Source organism: Plectrocnemia conspersa, unplaced genomic scaffold (genome assembly GCF_051122295.1).
Source record: "Plectrocnemia conspersa isolate PC_06_02 unplaced genomic scaffold, ASM5112229v1 ptg000002l, whole genome shotgun sequence".
Taxonomy (NCBI): domain Eukaryota; kingdom Metazoa; phylum Arthropoda; class Insecta; order Trichoptera; family Polycentropodidae; genus Plectrocnemia; species Plectrocnemia conspersa.
In genome coordinates this window covers 26,279,904-26,298,680 of record NW_028277166.1, presented here as the reverse complement: position 1 = coordinate 26,298,680, position 18,777 = coordinate 26,279,904, and the positions used below count along the sequence as shown (strand labels likewise).

Sequence of the window (18,777 nt, the reverse complement as noted above, 5' to 3'; positions counted from 1 at the left end):
TTATATGGATTTAATTTTTATTGTTTTTTATTTAGTGTACACACAATAAAAAAGCAACAAAAAGATCTTAAATCCATTGAAAATAACTATTCATAAAAAATAATTTAATTAAAAAAGAATTAATCTTATCAATTAATCATATTGTATTTGTATTATTTTATAAGCACATCCGAATAAAATCCAACCAATAGATTTTTAAGCAAGATAATATAAGTGTTATATTTAATAAAATCAGTGAGTATGTTACTATGATATATTAGCTTTAAGGAAATATATTATAAACAAAAAAATATACAAATAAAATTTAAAGCACATTATTTTACTATAATCTGTACTAAGTACTGTAGCATCTCGTCTTGTTAATAAACGAGTGTGATTATTGTAAGTGGCTTTGACGATTGGTGAACGAGTTTATTTCTACCAATTAAGCTGTTTGTTCAATCCCCGCTCCCTAATTTAACCCCTTTCATAAGGCGCGTGTGTATTTATTACGGGTGGGAATCAATGTGTTTTATCTAGTACTATATTTATGGCCTATCAATAAGTAGAATAGTATTTGTATTTGGTCATGACAGTGCCATTAAATAAAACTGACATTAATTTTATTCATCCTGTTTTAAAAATGTATTTCTATACTAGGCTATATATTAGTACAATATTTATTTTATGCACGTATTGCAGTAGCACTTTCAACCTAAAAATTGCAAGTTGAAAAAATCACACTTAATCTCTAAATAGCTAGAATTACATGTGGAAATGTCACGTCGCTACTGTTCACATTATAATAAGCGAGTTCTTGGGACAGACAGACAGACACGAGTATTTTTTTGTATATATATATATTATTAAAAGTGACGTTACTACGGGGAAAATCTGTTCCAACTGAGTAAGTCAATCAGATACTTAGATATAATGAATACCTACAAATAAGTATTAACCACCAGACTGAAAGTCTGGGAATCAGTGACAGCTGTATTAATAAATATAAATTATTATATGTAATATAATTTATAACCAATAGATGTCACTGAAGCTGGGGCCGGTTTTTATAATAGCGCGTTTTTTAAAAATAAAATTCGATATTTTTATCAATTTTATACTATAATGATTCAAACTGCGTCGCTTTTTAGAAGATTTCGTAAACGTACATTGTTTATGTTTTTAAAAAGCTTCGGTGATTTCTATTTCTGCATATTTGATTTATGTAGCATATTGTCGACTTATTTGGTAGTCTGAAGTAGAGTAGTCGACAAGAGCAGATGATATTGTCACTCGGATGAATTGTGTTATCAGCCCGAGAACTTGCGAACCCATTAATATGTTTCATGCGAATGACTAACAAAGGGTGAACGGGTTTATTCCGACCTAATAGGTATGTTTAACCCTCTTTCTTCTCCTAGTGTACATACATATTTATATTTTTTAAATTACGGGATTCATCGCGATGTGAACCTGCTGTTCGATATTTCGACAGTGATTCATCAGCCATTGACACAAAATTTCAGAAACTTTTTTTTATGAATTTTAAGAATTTAATTTTTGGTTCGGAAATTATTTCGGCGACTGGCAGTCAGACCCATAAATCGCGCTTTATGTTTTCTAGGAATTGTTAAAAAAAATTTGAATAAAAAATAAATATAGTTTTTAATAATGGTCAAATGTCCCTGCTGGTCAAGTAGCTGGACAGCGCTGATGTACAAGATTATATTTTTTTAAATTAAATAAGATTTAATAGAAAAATTTGAGATTTATAACGGGATATAATCATCACAAAACAACGAACATATTTAAATATTTTATGGTTCACTAAACGATATTCAATTGATTTTTTCCTAATCATCCACTAATTTTACTACTTCAACATTTGTAGAACATTAATATTTTGCATAAATTTTAAAATTATATATATTTGTCCCTAAAATATGTGATGCAGTTATAAGATATCATTTGTCATAAATATGATATTTTAAGGAAAATCATTATATTGTCCCGAATTAATATTTACCAACAATAATAGCTAGCTTAGTAATTTAGATTTAATTATTTTAGTGCATTACAATTTGATTCGCCACTAAAATTTGCTATAAGATTCATTTAAATAACCTTCAATTTATGTTTCAAGAAACGGTGATATCAATACGTTGTTAGAATAAAGTAAATTTAAATTTTTAAAATATGATCATTTACAAGTAAAAATGGTGCGTTACGAAGTCTCGCATCGATGAACAGTTACAGTATTAGACTTGTAAATGTGGTCATTATTATTTTTAAAACACTATGAGACATTTTACTAATCTGTCCTCCCATCATCTATCAAAACAACTCCTCAAAAGCGTTTTTTTAGAAAGGCCAAAGTGTAAGATCCACCATGGGAGACGATCAAAGCGCTATTCAGAGCGCGTCGGACCAATTATCCGTGATGCCGGAAGGTATCCATCCATCCCACTGTGGTGTGTTGTTTGGCGCTCTGCTCTTTCCAGATTTTCATAATCATTCTACTTAGCATCTACACAACCCAATTACAACCTTCCGCCGAGCATGATGATGCTCTACGATCGGTTTATTGGCAGTTAGCGCGGAGGTTCGTGTGCGAATGCACCGGTCACAATTTACTAGGTCAACTATGCTGGATGGATACTATTATGTGTGATTTTGTTACGTGTATTATAAGAGTAGAAGTAATTATATGTATCGATGCTGAGATGATGATGAAAAAAATGTGCATGAGGTATGCGGAGAAAAAAACGGTTAACGAAATCGCGTAATACTGTTATTCTATTATACATAAAAAATGATTACTTGTACATATACAAGTTGGTCCATAAATCGCTGAACATTTAATTTCATTAAAATTATCATCATATTAGGTATTTTAATAACTGTAAATACAGTATCACGTATTTATATTGCATTTATTCTAATACTTTTTTTTTATATGATTTCATAATTTTAATCAGAACGTTTACGTAAGCTTTACAAGTTGCAGTTCTTTTCCTTAAAAAAAGACATCGTTCGTGACCCTATTCCCAAGTACAAAAAATATATTGTAATGGTATCAACCCGTTGAATCGGAACGAGATAACACCTACAGCGAGAAAATACAAAATCGATGAAGAAAAAAGTGTCATGCTCGCTGCAATTAGAGCGAGCTGAGTGAGACAAGTTTCTATGCAAGTTGCACGCGACACATTCCGATCTCGGAGTGAAAATGAAAAAATGAGAGCATTTCGTCTGTGGGGAGAAGTTGACTCTCCATAATAATACACTTGGTAACTGAGGCGACCGGAGGCAGTAGAAATCCGAGACCGAAACGGAGAAAACCTAGTTTAAAAAAAATATTTTGTAACCGTGTCTTTATATTTTAATCCTAATCACTATTGATTTTTTTATAAATAAAACAGCACTGCTGGTTTGGCTGTACAATCTTTTTTTAAAAACATATTAATGTTATTCATATTTGTAATAAAATATTTAGATGTAAAATAATTTCATCTCTAAAAACACAGTTAAACAACGCAGGTAGTCAATGTTATCCTCCCGACGTATCGCTGCAATATATTTTAATGACAGCCATGACTAAGCTATACGCCGATAAAAATCAGTCGCATCATTCAAAAGAATAAAGATAAAACCACACTTTGTAATTGCCGAAATTTTAGAAATTACTCATATTTCCGTGTTCATGTTATGCATCTCTATACTTTCTTAATGGCTAATATCGATTTTTTTATTTCATTTAAATCAAAATTAATAATATTAATATGTTTTAGAGTTGTAGTTACTACAACCCATTTCTGAACATAAAACCCATATATAAATGAGTCTTTTCAGCAGCAGGAATAATTAGAATAAAATACGTTATAATTTAATTCGATAAATCGTATCCCATGAATCTAAATTTCAATACAGTTTTATTTGTTCCCCCTTATTTAATCTAAATCAGGTGTTTTTTTTTATATTTTTAAGGAGTCCGCAATCAGTAATATAAAAAATATAACTAACCTCACATTCGAACGTGAGAAAAGACTTGTCGCAAATACTTGTTATTTGAGTAATAAATTAAACGATTTACCAAACAAGTGTGCTCGTCTCGCTGAAGTATGATATGATCAGAGGTTTAGATGCATTGATATGTGCCGACAGTCGTTAAAATATGCTACCCGGATTACAAATGCCACATGACGGCGTTCCCAAATCTTTAGCAAACTATGACCGTTTCGCAAAAGGTTTAACAGCACAAATCTATTACCATCACCAAAGCGTCGAGAGTACAAAGATCGAAAGCACTTCCCTCGAGGAAGCAGCTGCTTCACACTTTTTGGAATTTACTATTGAAATTACACAAACAATACGTGACTCAATAATAATGATGTATAATAGTAATTCCCTTCAAAAAATATAATTTCAAGTGGTTTGTCTATATGTTGACTCAATTGTCATATTTATATTTTGGTTGTCATGGTTTTTTCGGTCGAAAAATTAAACTAAACTAAAACATTTATTGAACACGAATCTGTCAATTCCCTGAAACTCTTTCCTTGAACATTATAGAACCATCATATTATTGGAGAGACTTTTTTTGTAAAGGCGCGTACATTTAAAACGGTTAAATTAAAATGGAAAAAACTGGATACGCCATCTTTGATATGTCTCGTAATATTTTGGAGCAGATAATCAAGCTTTCTCACCATGTCCATTCAGTTTGCGATTGGATAAGATTACACACATCGATTGATGCAAAAGTTTTGACTCATTTAATCGCACTATTGAATCAATATTTTTTGATATTTTAAAAATGTAGTGACATGAACAAATAATAATCTGAAAGAGCAAGCTCTAGAGATTATGGTGAGTGCTTAAAAAAATTATGAAAATTTTATGAAAAGTTTGTTACAGAAACGATCAGCAAAAGACGTCCTTCCGTCGCGTCCTTAAACGAGTAAAAGTAGCTTCATAGTTTGAAACTGTATCGCCCGACTACAGAAGAATTCTCATTTGTGAACATTTTTTGAAAACTATGAAGGCTTATATTTGCACTGTTTCTCTTGCGATGCTTGTTTTATTACCTAAGCTTTTTAAATCGCCGCCACTCATTTCATTTGATTTAGATATGCACTTTTACAGCAACTGATATTAATTAACTTCAAATCGTTTTTTTAAACAAAATAAATTAAAAATTTATGTGCAATCAAAATTTTGTGTGACAGTGCATTTAAAATAGAGGGTATACTGATTGACATAGAAAATAAGAAATGGCGCATTTAATAGTAGCCCAAAGTATTTAGTTAATAACCTGAATTTAATCATTCGATAAAATTGCGCAAAAAATGAACTCACCTCATATTATAGAGATCCAGTATTGAACGACAGTGATCGACAACTGTAAATAAAACAAATAAAATTAGTATCAAAATAAATAAAAACAATATCATACAAAACATGTTTATAAGTAAAAGTTTGTTTATATCTTAACTAATTTAATGATAAGTAATAAGGTCATATTGAATGACAGAAACGCTTTGATTTATATGCAAATACTACAAGTAATTAATTATAATTTATGCATAATAAATAACAAGGATATTGTTTTATTACTAATATAATAATCATATATAATTTAAGCTGATAATTAACGTAATTAATAGCCAGTGTTGAATATTTTATTAGTGATTTTAAACTAGCTCAATTTATTTATTAGGTATAGATTGTATGATTTTAAAAATAACACAATATTATTCTCACGTTGCTAAATAAAATAAACGTTAAATATGAACTCTTCATTAATTTTAACTTAAAAATATTATAGATAAATAGCGTTTTAGTAACATAAAAAAAAATATTTTGTACATTAGAGGAAATATATAAGATATTTATTTATGTATTATTATTTTTTTATTTAGATTTACAATGTTTTAAAAAAGGATAAAAAATATTATGTAGGTACAACAAACATGATTAAAACGGCGCATTTACAAAAGGTCAGCAAAAACTATTTTTGCATTCCTATCCACGTACAAGCGCTTTAACGGTTCTCAGACAATAAAAAACTGATTAATCTCAAATTACTTGCCAATCTGTTCTTTGCTCAGATAAGGCAACATGCCTCTAGTCTGCAATTAATTAGCCTCGAATTAACGATGAGCCATTATGCAAATGTTTTGTCGAATTAAATTTACAACATCCACAATCGGCGACTTCAAACACATTTGGAATTCTTGACCATCTTCGATTTAGACGTTCGCCAAAAGAGATGAAAGAGTCCACTCTCAATGATAAATGTTAAACTTTTTCGATGCTAATGGTATGCTTCGATTGTAAGCAATAAATTTTATTCGGCCTAGGAAATTTATGGCCGGTAGCCGGATGATATATCGGCGATTGTTGCGTAAGGGTTTAGTGACTCTTTGGCTGTAGATCTGGATAATCTTGGCTCTAGATCTGGTTTTGATCTATCAGATAACGTCGATTATACAACGTTCATAACGCATTCTTAGGTCTCGATGACGCTTTTAAAAATTTGTTAATGAGAACAGATGATATAGTAGATTAATATCTACGTAGACGTGTCTAATAATGGACGTCATGCACTAAAAAATGTCAAAACAAAATGTATTCAATAGTACCACACATCACCAATCGTTTAAGTTATTGCCTCAATATCTATAAGATCACTCAGACACAAACGTTGATGTTTAAGTGGTATTTAATCGATTAAGCAATTACGTATATCATTGATCGATCGTGCTGGGATAATCATTGATAAGTTTTATATTTTTAACATTAGCATCATAATCATAAAAAAATCGAGAAAGACAGAAAATATATATATAAAAAAAAAAAGTATTGGAGTCACATATTGGAAAGGATTGAATAGATGTAGTCCAAAGTGTGAGGTCCATAAATCTAAGATGTTGCAAAAACAATTCGCCAAGCTCATCAAAACTAACGCTTATCTCGTGAGACTGTCGATGCAAAGTTCTCAATGTGCGATCGTAGAAAGCAAGCACTTCCCACGTGCTCAACCCGTCTAATTAGCCATCAGCTGGTCCTTAGATGATAGAATCTGCCGTGCTTAATGGAACACCAACAGAACTGGTACTGTCCATGCATGACCATATCGGAGCCATGAGGAAATTCGTCGGCGGAATGCTGAGCAGCACCACGTGAAACCCTGGCGATTTTCATCTGGCTATGGACAAGACTTCTTTTCAGATCACTAGAAAAAATATCTTTTTTATGGCACGATTTACGTAGATGGTATTTCTAGAATTTTCACGGGAAATTGAGTGAAACCTACAACATGTATTTTTATAAACGATTTGATATGGGAAAATAGTAAGCAGTTATTCTATTAAGTAAATGGATTCATCGGCTGTCCATAAAAAATATTTCTATAATTTTACGATCGGTCGTCACGCCTAGTTGGATATAAAAGTGTATATATAAATTAAAATATGTTGGTCAGTGAGCAAAATAAATACAGTTAGAATGGGGACTTTACATATTGCATACAAAGGCTCTTCGTGACTTCCAAAAATACCAACACTAACCAGTGCGAAGAATTTGGCGTGTAAAAAAATTACAGACCATCAAGTTTGCTGATATGATGCCTCAGGTGGAACCGGCAATATCTGGCACAACACTTCCGCAATTTTGGGATTTTATCTACAGTCGATCTTTAAGCACGTGAATAGAAAAAAAAGCTATTGGGATATAGACACCTTGTTAGGATGATTGCATAACAAATTAGATTTTTTATGGATCTATAAATGCAGTGCTTAATTTTTATACTTAGAGGATGGATAAGTTTTTTTTTTGTTATTGGGCATTGAATATTTTTTTATCAATAAATCTGACCCCTAGCTATCACGAGTTTTATCTTATGAATACGAAGCATAGAGATAAAATTTAATCAAATTATTGTCTTTGGTTTTATAAATGTTATTGCTTCACTTCATGTTCTTGGTCTTCAGTACTGACCATCAGAGAAACTGAGCACTCAGATCTTAAATACGGATTTAATAAATTAAAGACAGGGCGTTCTTCTGGACCTGATTTAATTCCCGATTTTATTTTGAAGGGTTGCGAAGTAAGTCTCGCTGCTCCTCTAAAATGTATTTATGATCTGATTCTCAAAACATCATCATTTCCTGATTTATGGAAATGCACAAAAGTCACCCCTATTCATAAAAAGGATGACAAATTATATATAAAGAATTATAGACCAGTAGCAGTGTTGTCAGCTCCTGCTAAATTATTTGAAATAATTATTCATAAATATCTTTACAATCACTTTCAGCAAGTTTTATTAGACCAACAGCACGGGTTTCGTCCTGCCCGTTCCACTGTTACTAATCTTCTGTCGTTCACCAAAACGGTGACAACTTCTCTCGATGCCGGAATTCAAGTAGACGTCGTGTATACAGATTTTGAGAAAGCCTTTGACAAAGTTTGTCATACGTTATTATTAAAAAAATTGTCGAACCTCGGTTGCTCAGATAATTTAACTCGGTTATTTTCAAGTTATTTGAGCAATCGTAGACAGTTTGTAACGTATGGTGGCCGATTGTCAAAGGAATATTTTACCCCTTCGGGGGTTCCTCAAGGATCCAATCTGGGACCTCTGCTTTTTGTGTTATTTATTAATGACATAAATACTGCAATTAAACATTCAAGTTTTCTTCTGTACGCACATGATTTAAAATTATATAAATGCATTCGATCTGTTGCGGACTCCTTCTCTCTACAAAGTGATTTAGACTCTCTGTGGAGATGGGCTTCCGTTAACCGTCTGCCCTTTAGTGTCGGAAAGTGCCATACTGTGTCATTTTCTCGATCCCGTTCGCCATCAGCTTATTTCTACCATCTCGGTGGTAACATTTTGACTAGAGAAACTTCCATTAAAGATCTCGGAATCACTTTCGAGAGCAAATGGAGGTTCTCTCTACACATACACGACGTCTGTGATAAATCTTCCAAGATGCTCGGCTTTGTTATGAGGAATGCCTTTCACTTTGACGATCCGTCAGTTATTCGCATCCTCTATGACACCTTAGTTCGTAGCATTCTTGAATCGGGATCTATAATTTGGAATCCCCGAATAGCCAAATATTCCCTTTTAGTGGAAAAAATTCAAAAAAGGTATTTAAGATACCTTTACAAAAGGACATTTGGTTATTATCCGTACTTATATCCCAGCGCCTTTCTTTTAGGAGCGTTGGGATATGATTCGCTGAGTTCTCGCAGAAAGCTGTATATCGCTAAGCATTTTTTTAAATTACTAAAAGGTGCTGTCGACAATCCAGCTATTCTCGAGGAATTCCAGTTTTGGGTTCCTGAACATTTTCGAGAATCACGATCGAGACCTCTTTTGATGACCGTTAGGGCTAGGACATCCGCACTTGCCGACTCGCCTATGGCTGTGGCCATCCGGCTCCTTAATACGCTGGCATTACATATTGATTTATTTAATGTTAGCTACGAGGATCTGATCCAGTTTGTATTATTTAATTTTATTATTTTATAATTTTTTCTTATGTTCAAGTATTGTTATATTTATGTATATATACTTTTTTTATGTTTTATAAATTTAAAATTTGTTTTCGACCATCGTGGCGCATTGGGGTAACCTGTTAGGCCACGATGGTCCTAATTTATTCTAAAATATAATAAAATAATCCACAAATTTAGAGCGTTTTGAATGAATAATATAAAAGGGTAAAAATATGATTGCTTGATTTTTCTATTTTATATTTTAATATTTTATAATTTTTTTGTTATGTTTAAGTATTTTTATATTTATGTATATATACTTTTTTTTTTTATGTTTTATAAATTTAAAATTTGTTTTCGACCATCGTGGCGCATTGGGGTAACCTGTTAGGCCACGATGGTCTTAATTTAATCTAAAATAAATAAATAAATAAATAAATAAAAAATATAATATATAAACTTAGGTAAGTGTTTAGATAATATATTGTAAAATATTAAAAACTTATTAATGTTATGAACTCATCTACTGGTTTTTAATGGGTACGATACTAATGCTACAATATATTTTTACATTGCATTATTAATTTTAAATTAAATAATGCATGTAGCGCATTTAAAATAAGCCCAAAACATCTAACCTAGCCCAAGTAATCTTGAATGTAATTTAACCTAACCTAATTACCCAAAATCTGTCTAAATTTATTCTATTTTTTTCAGATATAATATAAAGTCTGAAATATCCCACAGATAATTTTATTTATTTCATTTTCTTGAATGTTTCAGGATTTTTATATTAAAAATTTCCTGTTGTATTTTACAAATAATTTAATTAAAAATGTATAGGGATTTTTAAGAAACATTTGTATGAGATTTTAGTTTTTTTATTTAATAGTATATTTTAATCCCATTTTTATAAGTATTCTACAAAACTCATATAGGAATGTTTTGATTTCTTATACAGATTCTAAATCAAAATAAATAGTATTTGCTAGGAACGAAGTCCGGGGTGAAGAAAGGTTGAAATATACGATTTATTGGTCAATATTTTATGAAGTCAGTCGAGGGTTTGCCATCAACCTTGATAGGACTACTAGCAGGGCTCAACTGTGAAAAATTAAATCCCAGGAATGAAGGTCGTTAAACAAAAAAGAGCATTTAACACACCTTAATTTTATAATAAAGTCACTGTAGTTGCACTACTTTTTTAATTATTAAAGGCATGATATAATATTTTTAATTAGGGGTTGTTACACGACTGAAGACAAAAAAAAAACACAAACCTAGTACTAAGTTTAAAAACTCTCTTTTATAGATGAAAAATAACGTTTACAAAACCATATACTACTTTTGGCAAAAATGGCATTAAAACAGCAACGATTTTTACTAATTGTAATGATGTTTACTCATAGAAAAAAAGCATCACTTCTCAATCATAAGGATCCGTAATCCTTAGTTGGATTTCTTGGAACGTCTTTGAGTAAAGACACCTTATGAAGTAAAAATATTTATAAAAATTATAATGACATCTACAATTAAATTGAAATAAAAATATTTATATTATTGCGTATTCGTTTTAGTTTATCGACAAGAAAAATTGAAGTCCGTTGGTTATAACTAATCATAAGTTAAAAAATATATTGAGATGGATGCAATAAATTAGATTAAGGTGATTTTTGTACGCCACTGTATACTGTATATATTCACGTCGAGGATAACAAATCTTGGGCTACTTTTAAATTCGCCACCGCTAAATTACACTCAAAAGGTGCCGAACTACCTAATAAAATTAAACATGCATAATTTATTGCATTCCATGCCAGCTAATATAATATCTGACGTGCTACCACTACTGTGTTTCGTGATTTTTTTGCATCATTCAAACAAGTTCCGAAACCCAATTAAAGATCATATCTATTCTCGACATCGTAAAAGTGGCATAACAATAATTAAAATCGAATAGGTATTTTAATGTGACTGCCCGGGCATTTTTTCTTTGATTTATGCCCTGCATCAATTATGCTTTTTAGCGGTTTGATACATCAGATTTTAGAGCTGGTTTTTACGATCGGATACAAGCGTTAAAAAGTGATAAAAAATATGTGTGATTTTTACGGAAATATTTTCAAACAATGACACAAAATTAATTTCAGATTGATTCATAAATAATAAAGCCATAAATTATCGTATGGGTTGTTATTAAATTTTAAACGAATTTGACCTTCATTTTTTATTAAAGAAAAAAATACCATTTTATTGTTTGAGTTGTCGTGATAGCGAATATTAAGAGTAATAAATCATATAAAGGTAAAAAATCGTTTAACGTTCATTTGTATCCATTGGCAGGATTTTAATGTTAATAAATGATTTATCTGAATGCAGATATCTTTTTGTTGCGTTTCAACGCTGACCTTCCATATATTGTTATATTTTTATATTACTTTTTTTGTAGGAGTGGCCATGGTTATTTATTTTTATGACATAATTTAAGTGACAATGAACGACTGATCAAATACCGTGTACAATAAAGTTTCATTGAAAATATAGAGCAATAGAAATATATACTTATACCTTACAATAAATATATTATTGTTAAATACATCAATATTGATTAATTAAATTTACTTATAATTTTAAGTATACACTGGAATATGTTGAAATATTTTTAAATAGGAAGGAGCATAAAAATGATTGGTTCAATGTCTACGTCTTACTTCATAGCCAATAAATAAAAACACTGAAAATTAAAATCTTTTGTAAAATAATATTTTTTTGTATCAATTGTTATAAAGAAAAGTTATTGATTTCTACTTTAAAATACCATAAATAAATTGTTAAATTAGAAAAACACCGCACTTGTACAGAAAAATCAGGTTATAAATTGTATTTTGTATAAAAGTTTAATCTAAGCTATATAATGTATGATGACTGTAAAAATAAAAAATCATTGTACTTCTTCTATAAACTCGCAATTAAACAAATACAATATATATGTTATGCTATAATAATTAATTATAAAAATGTAAATAAAAATGACATGTCAAAGCAGCTCAAAAAAAATTAAAAAAAAAACATTCTACACTTTTAGGTAAAATCAGGTTATTGATATTATTTGTATATACATATGTATGTTGCAAAGTGTAAATTTCATAAATGCACACATTAACTAGGCAATGTATGCACTGTTAAATAATTTCAGTTACAGTAAACACAAAATAATTAATAAAAATAACTAGTTATTGTATGCTCTCACTGTTTGGTATTTAAAATTTAATTTAATATGTATTTAAAACCATTTATGTTAGGTAAATATTAGTCTGCTTTTTAAGTAGATTTCTTGCAGAGAGTTATTCATGGGGTGTTCACTGTTCTGATCAACGATACATTTTTTAAGCTCTATAGGTTGGTTGTCAAACATGCCTGTCTGTTAAATCATGTTCGGTGGCAATGTAACTAGCTCACGTCGGAGAGTTCACACACTCACTAGTTAAAGCATACATTATCTAGGGAAAGTATACATATAATATAGCACTGTAAGCTTTAACTAAAACTCATTGTTAGTGCATACTTTGTTTAGGCATTAGTTTTTTTACACTATCTGTAACATAAGTTGAAACTTTTTTTATGCTGTTATAAAAAATCATAAAAATTAAAATGATTTTGGTATTTTGGCAAAACAGTTTCAAATAACGATAAATTTTGTTTTGAGAAAAGGATTAAATATGTAATATACATACTGCATACTTTTATATTTAAATCAATGTGGCAAACAGTGAAATCTCAGTATAGCGAAGCTCACGGGAACGAATAAAAAAATTCGTTATATTGAATGTAAGGAATATATATGTTTATTTTATTTTTAATTAATATATTACTACAGCATCAAAATAACCTCTTAAAGATTGACAGATCTTTTTTTGTCCATTTTTAAGGATTTTGTACACAATAAAATTTGTTAAAAAAATGTTTTATAAAAAAAGTCAAAGTCGGCGAAACAATTTGAATGTCGCTTGTAAATACATTTTTTTAAACATAAGTTTTTTACAATATAGCTAATGCATAGGTTGACAAAATATATCAATGATGCGTTGAAAATAAAAAATACTGCTCAGCCGTATTCTTTTGAGAGAGTGTGGTACCATGGAGTAATAAACAAAATTAAGAGACAGCTTCCTCACATCTTAAAATTCAATCCAACTGAAAGATTGACACTTTCAAATTAAGATCGAAGAAGTAAACTGTACCAAATATCATCGGGTGTGTCTCAAGGCAGCGTTTTTGGACCGAGACTGTATTTGTTATACACTATAGATCTTCCTCAAACGAACTCAACAAGACACTGCAATAATGGCGTCTGATTTTGACATAAAAATAGCATCGAATAGAATGAAAGATCACCTCTCATAAATCCAAGCTTGGCTCTCTAAATGGGGAATCAAAAACTTAAACTAAATTAGCCCTTGTTACATTACGCTGAACAAAGAAACTCTTAACGGAAAATATATAAAAGAACTTAATAAAACATACTATAATTTTATGTTATTTTTCTTTTTCTTCCTTAAGTACCTAGTTGCTGGGATAAAAGAGAAAAAAATATATAATATAATAATTGCTTATTAAAATCTTGTTCTACAGTTTTATGCTTGCGGGTCTTACTTCAATATGTATTTAACTTCATCTTAACAATTTTTTCAATATATATAAAACTTTTATTTTCACTGTTTAGTATACCTAGATATGTATGTGTTTCTGCTACATAATATATCAAATTTCTAATTGCTGGAAATAATATTCCACATCCTACTAATAAAACTGTCTTTCCAAGACTTGAAAACTTTTATTCAAGACATTTGCGGTATTCTCTCAAGATTTCTCGCCTCGATCGAAATTAAAAATTCCATCGATTAACAAGCTCTCTAATCGAGATTGAGCGATAATGCAAAACATGCGCCAATACTGATCGCCCACGGTCGAAAGTGAAAAATATTTACGAGCCGAGTAAAACGATAATACTGTATACCCACTAAGTTTTAGCGTGAAACACGAGCAAAGTGGATAACCGATGTAACGGTAATCGAAGCACATACACACAGCTTCCGAAGAAATAATGCAGTTGCTACTGTTGCGGTCACCGATGACCGCACAGTCCTGTTATAACTATACTATAACTTCGTAAAATGCACTTCGTTGCACTCGCCCGCAGGGATCGTCAATCAATCTATGTATATAGATAGACAATTACGAGCCAAACATATAATAAATCGTTGACAATCGAGAACGGATATTACGCAGGCGGTTTCTAAATAGTAAAATTAATCGAAAAACTATGTATCTAAGTACGCAATGAAATGTAAAAAATGTTTATGACCACTTACTTCGAACGGTGCAGATTTGCCACAGCAATATCGTCTTACTTCTTGCGTGTTGTGTAATAAACACCGAATCGAAACGAACGGTATTAGTTCATAATATAATACCGGTAATGTGTGGAATTCTTGAGTTTTTCTATATAAGCATAAAGACATTAACGCTTGTGCCTTATACGGGTGAAGTTTTTGACGTAAACTAAAAATTCTCACGGGCATTGGTAATTCATATAATATGCTTTTCAATAACCAATATGTTTAATTGAAATCTAGTATGTAAACCAGTTTAATATACTTCACATTGGAACTCCCATATTTAATTGGCTTAACTACTTTGAAAACACGCGATCGTTTATATCACAACGTCCTTGCGTCCCCACAACCTCCATATGTATGAATTAACGTTTACTTTTAGTAGCATACGATTAAATGACACGTTTTAATGTAGAGGCGTGATTCAATTTTTATGTTTAAGGTCTAAGATTTCCATTTTGGACAAGTCAGAAGCACTAAAAAAATATTAAAAAAGGTTGCAGCAAGATTTGATCTTGCTAAAAAGTACTCTGTATAATACAAAAGATTTAGTATAATAAAACGTCAAATTTATAAAAAAGAGTAAAACACCGAGCAAGTTATTCATTGCTATTTCATTTAAAACTAATTAAATGTAGATATGTATAACTTTACTATTTTAAATAAGATCTGAAAGAAGCTTTTTAAGTAAATCATGTGTGTAAACGTATTCATTGTATCCTGTTTGCATATAATAATGAATAGCAAATATTTATTTTGACTATATAAGAAGGGTTATTAATGGAAATGGCGCTACATTATTTTATTTATCTAGTGCTTCGTCCAAATTTAATATTTATAAATTAATAGACTTAATCAACTAATTAAAAATAAGTAGCAACTTCAATGACAGATTTTATTAATATAATAAAATAGCAAAACAATAAATCTATTTCGTTATCTATGTATTTGGTATAGAGATTCTGTGTCGAGACAAACTGAGAATTTATTTTCGGGAAATTTCGGATTTTTCGCTGTCTCGTGTCATAGGAATTTCAAAAAAATTAGCTTGAAAATCGATACAATATTTTTAATAATATATTCAATGAAATAAATGCAAACGAAAGAAATTGCAAGAGAGGAGAATATTTCGAATCCCACCAGTAATAAAAAATTCCAAGAACAATTCGAAAGGAATATATTCTACAAAAATTAAGTATCACTTTATCTTCTGCCTTCTGTCTGTGAACACTACTGTTACTATTTATTTACCTAATTTACTGTCATTTATAATATGTTTAGTATCATTTTTATTATTCAACCATTTTCTTTATGATTATTTTAGCTCATAATAAATAAATGACAATCAGATGTTTGGAAGCTTTTTAAAAAGCAGCATTTCAAGAGTCAGCTCAATTCATCTATTGTCCGAAGTGGATTATTGAAACACTTATAAAGGATCTATAAAATTCACATCGGTAAGAAAACAGAAACAGAATGACCATAGAGTGCAAAAATAATGTAATTAAACCAGCCAACACTATCAAATGTTGTAAAAAAAAATAGCTCGGCTAGCTGCTGAATACGGTTTTTAATTATAAAGATCACAAATAGTGCGTTCATTTGAGAATACATCGGACAAAAGTTATTATATTAGCTTTTTAATTTTTATAGGGTTTTTAACTTTCACCTTAAATTATATCCACGAATGTTTTGTTTTATAATTTTATTTTTTTAGGTTAAAATTGTAGGGAATAACAAATTGTAAACCTGAAAATGTATATTATATATAATGAGTATGTCTGTAAAATTATTTATATTATTGAAATGTACGTATTTAAAAATTAATAATAAAAAAATCGTATACCATGAAATTAATTTTTAATTTTTATGATGGCAAAAGGAATGAGATTATTAGTCAAATAAATAATCTTTAAGAGTTGGATGCACGTTTCGGTCGTACTATGGATTAATGGACCAGTTTGCAAAATATAAAATATTTCAAGTCACAGTCGAAAAAATATTTTTAATTTAGACTATCAGGAAAATATGATTCTTCTGAAATCCAAAGAATTGTTGGGAGCTGTTTGAAAGAATTTGGAATTGTGTAATGAAAAAATTTAGATTTAGAAAAATGAGTCTGGTCGAAAATAAACAACGCATAAATCATGCAATTCATTAGCAATAAGAATGTCAAACAGATGAACATGTTGATGAAGAGAACGACGACAACTATGAACAATATAATCAGGAAAATAATGTACAGAAATAAGTAAAGAAATTCCAAACGCAAAAATACGTTTAAAATTAAATTTAATGATGATGTTAAAAATGCTATAAAGAAAAGAGATGAGTCATACAAAATTTTTCAAATATTAAAAACAGAACAAATAGAATATAAAGTCTTTAATGAAAAATGGAAAACATACACACAATGTAGAAATATGGCAGTCAAAGTATTAAGAATGGCTAAAAAGAAATGGTATGAAAAATTGATAGATGAAATACAAAATGATCCAAATAAGATGTGGAAATCAATAAAACAATTAATTAATCCAACTCAGAAAAACGACATAATAAAAATGGAAATTAATGGAAATATATATCAAGATCCTTATATAATGGCAGAAAAGATGAATACATATTACATTGAGAGCATAGAAGAAATTGTAAATTCAATACCAAGGATTAGTAATTTAGTACAATATAATAATAAAACATTAATTGTAAAATTTAGTAAATTTAAATCAGTATCATTAGATGAAATTCATAACATAATATGTAAATTTAAAAAAGGAACTAGTACTGATGAACTAGATATAAATATAATTAAAGAAACATGGGAAATAATAGGAACTAAATTAAATTATTTAATAAATAAAGCACTCTCATTAGGAGAAATGCCTGAAAATTTAAAGATTGCTACTATTGTACCTATACCTAAAATAAAAAATAGTAAAAAAGTTGAAGAAATGAGACCAATCAACATGCTACCGTGTATAGAAAAAATAATAGAAGAAGTAGTAATCAAACAATTAAAGGAATTTATTACTTCTCAAAACATAATATGTGAACAACAATCGGGATTCAGAGAAAAGCATTCCACTGAAACTGCATTACAAGTAGTGATAAATGATTGGCTGTTGGCTAAGGATACAAACAAAATCATTGGAGCAGTTTTCTTGGATTTCAAGAGAGCCTTCGAAACAATAGACAGAGAAATAATGATGAAGAAATTGGAGAGTATAGGTATAAGTGATATAGTTTTGAGATGGTTTAATAATTACTTATATAAAAGAAAACAAAAAGTTAAGATAAATAATGTATGTTCTGAAGAGAGGTTAGTGTATTATGGAGTACCACAAGGGTCTAAATTGGGACCATTGTTGTTTGTTTTATATATAAATGATATAGTTAATAACGTAAAAAAATGTAAAGTTCATCTATTTGCGGATGACACATTGATCTATTGCATGGGTGATAACATTGAAGAAGTTGTGAGTAATTTGAATGATGAATTAGGTGTGTTAGAGATATGGTTAAAGAATAATGTACTTAAATTAAATGAGAATAAAACTAAATGTATGTTTATTAATTATAAAAATGTGTTAGATGATAGTACCAAAATAGTAATAAATAACTCTAATATAGAAATAGTGGATAATATAAAATATTTAGGAGTAATTGTTGATACAAAATTAAACTTTAAAGAACATTGTAATTACATATTAAAAAAAATTAGTAGAAAAATAGGTTTATTATCTAGATTAAGAAATATATTAAGTATAAATACAAAAAAATTAATTTACAATAGTATAATATTGCCCCATTTTAATTATTGTGCAACACTTTTAAATATGTTGAATAAATTAGATAAACAAATGTTGCAAAAATTACAAAATAGGGCAAT

At 29.6% G+C, this 18,777-nt stretch overlaps 1 protein-coding gene across 3 annotated transcripts in view; it reads right to left on the bottom strand.

Annotated features, from left to right (window-relative positions):
* Positions 1-18,777, bottom strand: part of smash (smallish) — a 180,121-nt gene that overhangs the window by 42,043 nt on the left and 119,301 nt on the right. For all 3 annotated transcript variants that reach the window (XM_088205662.1, XM_088205664.1, XM_088205663.1), the window contains one exon: positions 5,338-5,380. The gene's annotated coding sequence lies outside the window, so the exon portion shown is untranslated. The remainder of the gene's footprint in view (positions 1-5,337; positions 5,381-18,777) is intronic.